Source organism: Pangasianodon hypophthalmus, chromosome 8 (assembly GCF_027358585.1).
Source record: "Pangasianodon hypophthalmus isolate fPanHyp1 chromosome 8, fPanHyp1.pri, whole genome shotgun sequence".
Lineage (NCBI taxonomy): Eukaryota > Metazoa > Chordata > Actinopteri > Siluriformes > Pangasiidae > Pangasianodon > Pangasianodon hypophthalmus.
This window is the reverse complement of record NC_069717.1, coordinates 12890644-12901908: the sequence shown is the minus strand read 5'-3', so window position 1 is coordinate 12901908 and position 11265 is coordinate 12890644. Positions and strand designations below refer to the sequence as shown.

At 38.1% G+C, this 11265-nt stretch overlaps 1 protein-coding gene across 2 annotated transcripts in view; it reads left to right on the top strand.

The window, feature by feature from the left end:
• Nucleotides 1-695: 695 nt before the first annotated feature.
• The window catches only part of sema3gb (sema domain, immunoglobulin domain (Ig), short basic domain, secreted, (semaphorin) 3Gb), a 33215-nt gene continuing 22645 nt past the window's right edge, over nucleotides 696-11265 (top strand). For both annotated transcript variants that reach the window (XM_053235898.1, XM_026929503.3), the window contains exon 1: nucleotides 696-1171. The gene's annotated coding sequence lies outside the window, so the exon portion shown is untranslated. The remainder of the gene's footprint in view (nucleotides 1172-11265) is intronic.

The window sequence follows — 11265 nt, the reverse complement described above, 5'->3', positions numbered from 1 at the left end:
CCCATCCAAGTGAGCGCACACACACACTCACACACACAGTGAACACACACCCGGAGCAGTGGGCAGCCTTTTTTTTTTTTGGCTGCGGCGCCCGGGGAGCAGTTGGGGGTTAGGTGCCTTGCTCAAGGGTCTCACCTCAGTCGTGGTATTGAGGGTGGAAGAGAGCGCTGGTCATTCACTCCCCCCACTTACAATCCCTGCTGGACCTGAGACTCGAACCCATGACCTTCAGGTTACAAGTCTGACTCTCTAACCATTAGATAAAGTGCTTACAGAAGATGAATGAATGAGTGAATGAATGATTAATCGGGAGTGCCATAAACAGAGTGGGGGAGATTTCAAGGGCCCTGAGTAGAAAATTCAGGAGGAGGAAAATAATTTAGGAGAATGAAAACTATTCATAAACTATCAGCAGCCTCCAAATTAGTATTGGCACTCCTGGATTTAATGAATGATTTTCCATTGAGAGACAAAATGTGTGAGAGCTCAGTCATGATTTCAGAGGGACTGCTCTCTCTCTCTCTCTCTCTCCCTCCCTCTCTCTCTGACTTTCTCTCTGTCTCTCTCTATCTCTCTCTCAACCTCTCTCTCTCTCTCTCTCCCTCCCTCTCTCTCTCTGACTTTCTCTCTGTCTCTCTCTCTCTCTCTCTCAACCTCTCTCTGTCTCTCTATCTCTCTCTCAACCTCTCTCTCTCTCTCTGTCTCTCTCTCTCTCTGGCATGGATGTGGTTAACTGCTTAACACGGCTGGGTGGATTTTAACACTGAGGTAGCAGGACAACCCAACACACACACACACACACACACACCGAGCACCTGCCACCTCTTTTCCTCTTCATACACAGACTTTTTCCACTCTGGACTTACCGGAAGGCTGTATTATGTGGACGGAGGGGGGGCAGTTTTTGAGCGCGGTGTAACGGTGTAGTCTAATTCACGGGGCTGTGGTCTGATATAAGACGTTTTTTGATGGCAGGAAAACTTTGGTAACTCGTGCTGAAGAAACACTGCCCAGCCTCCGTCAAATGGACAGAACCACGCCGCGTCTGCTAGTTTTTTGTGTGTGTTGTGAGTGTTTTGTGTGTGGTGGGATTTATGGATAGCTTCGTCCGACGCCGCGGAATGTAACGGCCAGCACGAGCGCCTCAGCCGCCGGAGTTACCTGTAGTGAAGTGAGTCTCTTCCTGTTGATGTTCAACAGCAGTACACATCTCTAATCAGCGAAATGATACCATTCTCTTGCTGCAGATATGGTTTTTTTTTTTTTTACCCTAGTTTTAGCTGAAGAGAGAAAAAAAAACAAGCTGAATGCATGTATAATACTTGTTCGAGTTGTATTTTATCCGTATTCAGATGCCCCATATATTCATATCCACTGCTTTAGAGATATTCTCCTACTTTTTAGGCTTTGTCTTTCTCAGAGCTTATTGTCATCGGTTTTTATCATGTGCAGAGTGAAAGCTTTTTTTGTGGCTTGTCATGAAGTCTCCACCTCAGCTTTTGTCTTTTACTCAAAGCTCTTCTATCCTTTAACAATCCATTTAGAAAACTGAGACCTAATCAGGGCTCACAGTGTGAACAGGTTTACCAGCTCAGCTCAACTTCTTATGCACTGTTTTAATACAAGTTTGTTTTTATTATCTGTGTTTTGTGATGGTGATATGACCTCCAAATATAAAACAAAACTATATTTCCTAATACTATATTATTAACATGCTGCTGTTAAATGTTGCAATCTTGTTCAAATTTGAGATAGAATTCAAATAGAGATAGAATTTATATATATATATATATATATATATATATATATATATATATATATATATATAAATATATATATATATATATAAATTCTATCTCTATACACACACATATGTATATATATATATATATATATATATATATATATATATATACACACAAAAAAACACACACATTATGTCATTATATATATATATATATATATATATATATATATATATATATATATATATATACGTATTCAGATTGGTGATACGCCAGAATATTTAGTAGGCTATTATATTTTTTACTTCCCCAAAACTATGTTTATTTCCTATATAACGAACACTCAGAAAAAAGGGTACTAAAGTGTACTAAACTGTACTGTTCCTTGTCACTAAGGGGTTGCGCTCAAGCATGCACCTTTTGTACCTTTAGTATATATATAGTCTGTTACCTAGAAAGGTGTACATACTGTAACTTTGAACTTTTACTCTAAATGGTGATTATGGTCCAGTAATGTTCATTAGATATTTTAAAGGTAGAATATAGCTACATTTAAAGATGAAAGGAAAAGGTCCGCTTTTCTGAGAGTGAACATTGTATGTGCTGTGTTGCATCAGTTTCAGCTACTGGTATCTATCCACTTTTTTTTTTGGATGTGTGGTTATTTTTTTTTATAAAGTCTTGACAATAGCACTATCTATCTACCTGTTCATGATATTAAATGTTGGATAAGCAGTTCCAACTGTAAACTAAGAAGCAAGCACATAATGTCCTGTTGCATTACATATGAAAGTGGAAATATTTTTTACTGTTTGGTCTACATTCACATGTAGTGTCATATGTTTTTTTTTTTCTTTTCTTTTAGCTTCTTCCTAACTGGCACAGGTCCTGAATGTATTATATTTTTAGGTCATTGTAGCATTTGCACCACCATATTGACCATAATCATAAAACCAACCCACCAGAGCATAAATTTAGTGGAATCCAGCAAGCCAGGCTGGATTCTGCCTCATCAATTATTAATATGGCTAAACTCAAGGTTGAAGAAAAAAGTGGGTAAAAAAAATCAATACAGAGGCATCTTGTTCTCAAGACTTTTGCTCTCTGGGCAAGCTCACCAGTGCTTGTTGTGAGATCATTAACAAGCTTTGTGAAATATTTATTCTGTCAGTCATGGGCAGCCTCAGCTGTCAGTATTTCATTGATTTTGGGGTGATGTTACCTTAGCTTTCTAAAGCAAATTTCCCCAATTCTGTGGGCATGCGATTACGTACTGTGCATTTAAAAGAAAAAAAAAATGTTAACCATAAATGCAATTTTTGGTTTTGAATAATATTTGATTTTGAACAACACACTGTAGCTGGAGCTCATTTTGACCCCAATTAAATATATAGTCTTTCTGTGTGTCGCTTTATTCAGTGCATAGATAGTTTATATTTTGCTTGGTTTTTCTTTTTGTACATCTGAGAATTTTGTTTTTGAATGAGATCAGAATCTGAAATACATTTTTCAGAAGCAAAATTCACTGACCTGCGACCATTATACAGTATGTATATACAGTATTATAGGAATTAAATTGAGCAATTACTTGTGCTAGCTTTGGCAAGATTTACAGACATTCTTTGAGTTATTTTTCAGTAAAATCTTTAAAAGACACAACCAACAATATTTATAGCTGAAAACCTGCACAAATGTTTAACCTCAAGCAATTTGCTCTATTCTGCCTCTTAGGTCTGCATGTTCACTCAGATTTTATGACAGCAGTCTTTCTGATATTAAATTTGTAGGCTGTCATTATTTCAAAATGCCTCCTCCTAACATTTTTAGACCAATTATGGAAACTGCAAGCTCTAAAAAAAAAAACAACTTTTTTTTAAATTTCACCTGAATATCAACACCATCCTTTCTCATAGTCATGACAGTTGCAGTAATCATAGTGCTGTGCTGAAAATGGAAAATTCAAATGAAAATGTCTTCAGCAAATATTCTAATCTGTTCTTTTTATATAGGACCATTAGACCTTGAGCTAAGTAAATACACTTTCTTTCATCTGAAGTCAGATGGATTTCCTTTTTATGATACTTATTTAGCTGCTCTGCAGGGTTTGATTCATCACTTCAACCACACTCTCAGCCTCCCATTTGTCATCAATGGCTCTGCTTTCAGGCAGTTGCCAGGATTCTCCTTGTCCCAACACATATGCAAACACATGCACATGCATAAATATATACAGAGTTAGTCATACACAGCCTTGTTGCTCTCCACAAATACAACAAGCCCCTGGAGACGGTTGTCATGAGAGCTTCTGGGGGTCAGCCGTGGGCCAGACGGGAGTTTGGGGGGGCGGGAGGGGTGGTCTAGAGGAGGGGAAAGCGAGAGTACAAGTGATAATTTAGTGATACCTCAGCGGAGGTGGCAGGGTGCTACTTTTCTAATAAGTACGGTCTCACATCAAATCCTGCCTCATCTAGCGCCTTTTAAGAAAATGAATTCTGTTCTGCGCATGTTGTCACATTGTCACTTTTTCACCTTGAATTGGGCTGATTATTCACTGACACCCTTTTTGGTTTGTCTTCAAAGTTCAATCTGCCTGTGTAGCTTTTCATGTCGACTGCTTCATATTAACTATTAATATCATACTGAGTTTTAAATATTTAACCCTTATGTATTTTCACATATTCACACAGAGGAGTGAATTAAAGAGTAGCATTGAGGGAGTCATTAAGAAAAGGAGGTCCGTGCAGGTGGCAGAGCGAGAGGTTAAAGGCAATGTCAGACCCTACTAGCATTTTTTTGGTAGAAAATAACTCATTTGCTACTAATGTCAATTTCCATGGAAAATGCTACCATAGCTAGTTACATTCGATTCTTAATGGCTACTAGACTTTTTTAAATGCTGAAATGAGAAAGCTTTATTGGTTGAATGTATCATTGTACACTTGAAAAGCAGAAGCACCTGACAAGAATGTTCACCTCGATCACCCTTACCCTCCCCTCTTAATTCTGGTGCCACTTTTACGGGGAATGGCACAACACAGGGGCGTCAATGACAGTGAGCAAGGGTGGTTTATCCCTGCAGCTGTCAGCCCAGGGGGGTATTAAGCCTCCATTCTGAGGATTCTTGAGCCTTTGCCAACCAAAGACCTACTATAATCCATTTCAAAGCACATGGACAGCTAGTGAGTCTATTCTCTTTCCCGAAATGGGCTGAAAAGAAAAATGAATCTGTGAAGTCATATGAAAGAGACTTATACAAGCACTCTATAAGGCCTGTGCATAAACCATGGTGAGTTCAGGGAAGTGTTGCACTTGTTAGTGACAATCTTCTGATGAGGTATCAGATCGATTATTCCACATTTGTGTCTGATTTGCATTCATAAAGTTTTCAGGTTTCTTAAAGCTGAGCTGAGTAAAATTTTCCTGCAGCCTGTAGCACATGGACTGCTTAGCAACAAACAAATGTCCGGTCGTGGCTCACTTCATAACTCATAACTCACTGCACTTAATCCTGGAAAATACCAAAGCAAACATGACAAAAATTGGACTCCCTCATAAAGCAACCTGATGTTGGAAAACAGCTGTGAGCTATGAATAGGTGAGCCTGTTACAAGGGCTGGATAATGACTGAGGAATCCAGTGTTTATCATGTAAATGAAAAGAATGAGGCCCATCAAAAGAGGTGTTGGAATGTGATGCGCTCAGATCCCTCCCCTGAGTAAAGTCCTCCTAATTCTCTCTATCTTGATTTGGAGTATTACAACATAAGAGGTTTGAGAGATCAGGCTCTTCTGAGAGAGAGATGGGGATTATAAACAGAGACTGCCAGAGTTAGTGTGTATGTGTGGCTAGGGGGTGTATGATGGAGTACATAAGTGCTACATGATGCAAGAGCCCCAGTTTTACTGTGCTGCCAGGCATGCCGTGTTTTTATCCCCTTTGGAAGCAGAGGCACCTGCATTATAATTCCTGAAACAACTGTTCACTCGAGATCTTCTTTTGATCAGGTCTCATCTTGCAGCACGAAGACGTGGCGTAGTTATTCTGGGACTTGGAAAAATTACTAGATTCAAGCTCTTCTTTGATAGTAAACATAAATGTGTTATGTACTCTCACACCACTGTTGAGCTTCATGCCATGCTCTTTGCTTTCGCCTGTGTTTTGATGGCTGTTGTATTGTTGCTTAGTGTCATATCAGCACTGTTAGTAGTACTGTTGAGGTGAAAATGATATGACTGAGAGTAGTGGTCACATCAACATGTGCTACACGAGACCTCTGGTGTATGGTAGCCTTTGAAGAGAGCTGGCGAATCTGATATTTAAGGTGGAGAAGCTTAGCAAAAGGCTGCAAATTTCAGCACATTGCCATGCTTTAATACAGTACCACAGAGTCCAGCGCAGTGGCCAAACACAGTCTTGGAAAGGGGCCATGATTCCGTCATCCGTGGCATAGACTCAACTATCTGAATATAGGAAGTATGCATACGTGTTAAAAACATAACTTTTCCAAGCTTCTATTAACAGTGTTATTCACCTTAAAGGCCTTAATTTTAGCACACAAGCAGAACCTTTTCTTTTTTAAAATATTTATTATCAGAGAAATAATATTAGGCAACCCCTGTAAGTGTTCTTGACCCCTTGACTTCCTATTGGCAGACATAGCACAAGTCTATCATTCTGTTTATTCACTGTTCTTACCTGAAGCTGTGTGCATTTGAACACTGTCTCTGAAGCATAATACATCGGTCAGCATCTCACCTTCAGGCTTCCTGTCTATATTATGTATTATACTGTATATTTTATATTTTGTATTATATATTACATATAACAGATAGAAATATCTCTTAGGGGTCTTAAAGACATGTAAAGAAAATCTGTGAAGAAAAGGGAACAAGAAGTAGATCAAAATTGCAATATTGCAAAAAAAAAAAAAAAAAAAAAAAAAAACTTTAATCAAATCAATATTTGGTCTGACCATCCTTTAAAAAACATTTTAAAACAGTATTTAAAAATGTCAGTCCACTTCCAGTACCTTGCATAAGTATTCCACATTTTGCAGTGTTACAATCTGGAACTGAAATGGACTTAAATGGAATTTTATGTCATGAATCTACACAAAATAGCCCATAGTACTGAAGTGAGGGGGGAAACGCAATATAGCTTTCCAAATTATTTAAAAATAAATACATTAAAAGTTATGATCGCATAATGCATAGAAACTGGTTCTAGCCACATGATTAGTCACATAATTGAATGGAGTCCACCCGTGTGTCACATGATCTCAATTTTAATACACCTGCTCCTGGAAAGTGCAAACTTTGAACATCCTGTGGAGAACCTTAATTTCATTATTAAAAATGGAAAGAATATGACACAGCTGAGACTCTGACTAGAGAGGAGGCTGTCCACCAAATGTCACCAAAGATGGGATTAGTCAGAGAAGCAATCAAGAGGCCATGGGAGAAGTTGTTCACAGGGCAATCATAGCACTCCACAAAGCTGGGCTTTATGGAAGAGTGACAAGAAGAGAACCATTATTGGGGAAAAAACATATGGAGTTTGCCAAAAGGCATATTGGAGGCTTAGCAAATATGTAGCAAATATGTGGCTTCTCTGGTCTAATGAGACCAAAACTAAACCATTTGACCTTGGCACAAAGTGATACAATTGGTGGAAACCCAAAAAATGTTCATCATTCTGAGAACACCATTCAGACACAGAAGCATGATGCTGGTAGCATGTTGGAGGGATGCTTTACATAAGCAGGGCCTGGGAAACTGGTCAGGGTTAAGGACAAGATGGAAGGAACCAAACACTGAGCAAACCCAGAAGAAAACCTTCTCCAATCTGCAAGAAACTTGAGACGAGGGCAAAGGTTCACCTTCCGACCAGGCAATAGTCCTAAGCATACTGCTAAAGTACACTGGAGTGGTTCAAAACCAAGAACCTGAATGTGTTAGAATGGTCCAATAAAAGCCCACACCTCAATCCATTTGGGAATCTGTGGCAAAATTGTTGTTTACTAGCAATAGCTTGTGCAAAAATATGAAGCTCCAGATGTGCCAAGCTGATAGACACATATCAGAGAGATTTGTTCATTTGCACCTTGCACCTTCAGATGTTAATCCCAATTAAGTACATTTCTGTTCCAAGTTGTTACATTACAAAATGTGGAAAAGCCAGGGTGGTGTTATTACTTGGTACTGCAGGTACACAATTTTCTACTTTTATAAGGAACTCTGCTGGTAGATGGGTCCAATCATCTTGGAGAACTTGCCAGTTGACTGTCTTGACTGTCTGAGTGTTTGAGTATGAAAATTACGTAAATCATATGCAATGGCCTTCACGGTCAATAGATATCAACCCAGTTGAACACCTATGGGAGATTTTGGACCAGTGTTGTAGCCTCTTTCTACTGCCACAGTTAAAACACCAGACATGTCTTTATTGTTCTTCTTGTTTCCTGGGGTTTTACTCTAGCTCTAGCTTTAGCTTTAGTCTACTGGAGTTTGTTTTGTGCTGAGGAATCCTAACATTAACATAGACATTGTTTGTTTAAATCTGCAGCCAATTACATTGATCTATTAAAGAAGAAGCATTATTTAAAGTGATATTCTGTCAATATTCTGTCACTGTACTGTACATCAAATATGCTGTCATGCTAAAATGTTCTAATTTTCTCAAAATGGCTTTTCTTTAAACCGTTCTTGAAGTAGTACTTTTATTCAGAGCAGTAAAGAAGGTGAGATTCTCTCGTGCTGAGTACATAAAATTTAGAAGAAAGGATTTATGAGAAGTATTTGACTCTCACCATAAAGCATAAAGCATTGTAGAGCTGTCAGTGCCAATGCTCTGAACTATAATTATTTCCTGTGGTTTTTATTATCTGTGTATGAAGATATATTTCTGAGACATGCTTTTCTTTTGTAATTCTTTGGCAATCCATCCTGCCACAGCTTTGAGTCGTCTTATTAGAATAGATCTTAGAACATATACCAACAGTATCCCGTCGACTTCAGATTTGTCCTCATATACCACTATTTCCAGGCCCACTGAGAGCAGGTGGCCTAGAAAAGCACATTCTGTCACTAGCAACAGCACTTACTGTCCACTTAATACCAGCCATGAGGGAGCAAACAGCTTCAGGACTTGTTTGTTATAACTCTTTTCCCATGCCTCTATTTCTCTTGCCAGGAAAAAGGCTTTGGTCTTAAACTACAGGATGTTTTATAGCTGTGAGTAACAAAAACGGTCAACTTTGGATAGTAGACATGGAAATCTAACTGAGACTTAAAAAGTACTGAACAAATAAATACAGTTAAGAGACACATTTTAATTTGTTTTTGCTCAGTAAAATCTTTTTTTGTCTTCTGTTTTGTTGGCATGCATGCATTAGTCTGGTCATTAATTGCTGATGGAGTCCTTTGTCCTTTGTGAAGAAGAACTGCAAGGCTACTTTTGCAGAATAAACCATTGTAGAGTGTCTTTTTTTTTCATTTTGGTCATGTGTTACTAGTGGCTGCTTTTGCTGTAAATATTATGAGAACATTTTTTTAGTGAACAAGGCATTAGTTTCAATAAAACCAATATTTTCGCTTCCAGAATAGAAGAATGAATGTTCTTTTTTGCTACGATTTAATTCTGTACTTTCAGGATCTTGTTTCAGAGACAAGTTTGAAAGGAGTGGGAGACTTTACCTATTTTGGTGACAAGTGACTCTTTGCCCTTTCAGGTTCATTGTTGTATAACTTACACATTTGAGCAAAAATAAAGAGACTTTTCTGGGAAAAGACAGAACTGTAAGTTAAAGCAAACTGTAAACACTGATTTTGTAAAAGTTTTTGTGTGGAACACATGCAAATTGATAAACACCCACAAAAATGTGGAAGCTGATTTATAACTAGATCTATGAAGGATATAGTGTTTCATAGGAGAAAAATAATGTCATGTGTTTTGACTGTCTGTCTTAATGAATATGCACTCTGGGCATTTCCTACTAAAAGTGCAAAAGAAAACATGGTGTCTATGAAAACAGATAAAATTAGCATCTGCATGGTGATTTACTAAACTTGAAAGCCTGAAAGTCAATTGTATGTGCAAATTAGTATGGCCATATCCACCAAAACTGGGCAGGTGAAGACTGGAAAAAGACCAGGCAATGTTTTTCCAATTTTCAGCTGTACAGTTTTGATGAGCATGTGCCCATTGTAGCCTCAGATTCCTGTCCTTGGTGGACAGAAGTGGCACCCAGTTTGGTCTTCTGCCTCAAGAGTCAACATGCTGTGAATTCTGTGATGTTTTTCTGCTCACCACAGTTGTAAAAAGTTGTTATTTGAGTTACCACAGACTTCCTGTCATCTCGACCCAGTCTGGCCATTCTCCTCTGACCTCTCTCACCAACAAAGCATTTCTGCACACATAACTGCCATTCACTGGATGTTTTTTCTTTTTTCACACCATTCTGTGTAAACTCTGTAGACTGCTGTTTGTGATAATCCCAGGAGATCATCAGTTTCTGAAATACTCAAATGTCTGGCACCAATAGCCATGTCTTGGTCAAAATCACTGCAATCACATTTTCCCCATTCTGATGTTTGATATCTTATCTCCCTGTTAAGTGCTGTTTTGTTGTTTCGCATGAGGATTGCATTTAATGATTGCTGTCTGATTTTATTGTGGCACTTGTCTAAAAATTTCTGCTATATAAATGAAACATTATTATTATTATTATTATTATTATTATTATTATTATTATTATTATTATTATTATTCAGACACTTCAGGTATGAACAAAATAATCTTGGCCAGATAAAATAACGTAGAGCAAACTTATATACTACCACATTTCTGTCTTGACTAGTAGCTAACTCGACGGGATTGCTGCATAGGCAGGGAATACTACAAGACCACTGCTGACCAGATATTATATGGGTGGGGGATAGGCACAGAAACACTGTGTACACTTCCTGACCATTTTATTAGACACACCCACCTTGTTTGTACACCTTGAACAAAGAGTATAGAGCCTCTAGGTCATCTTTTTCTATGCACAATTTGATTCATAGCATATGATTACTTTTGATGGAGAGTGTAGAGGGTAGCTGACAAACTGCAGAGCAACAGATGGGCTACAGTCGGTCATTTTACACATACAAAGTGCAACAATATGGTAGGTTTAACTCATAAAATGGCCACTCAATGTAGATACACTGGGCCTCATTTATCTTTTAGTTGTGTGTAAATGTTTTTATAGGCCAAACCAAACTAAAAATTCCCACTGGTTTTACAAACGTTTCTGTAATGCTGATTTTATTCATACTCATGTGTGTACATTAATAAATGCCAATCATGCACAAATTACAGAGTGCATTCATGGCAAAGCTGATTTGCATTTAGTAACACTCACTAAACTCCATAAAAGGCAAAGCTCAAAGAGAGCTGAAAATGACAAAATGACAACAAACAGCAAAAGAGCACTTCATAAGTGCAGTGTGTCCTAAATCCTGTAAATGCAGCTCAGCCA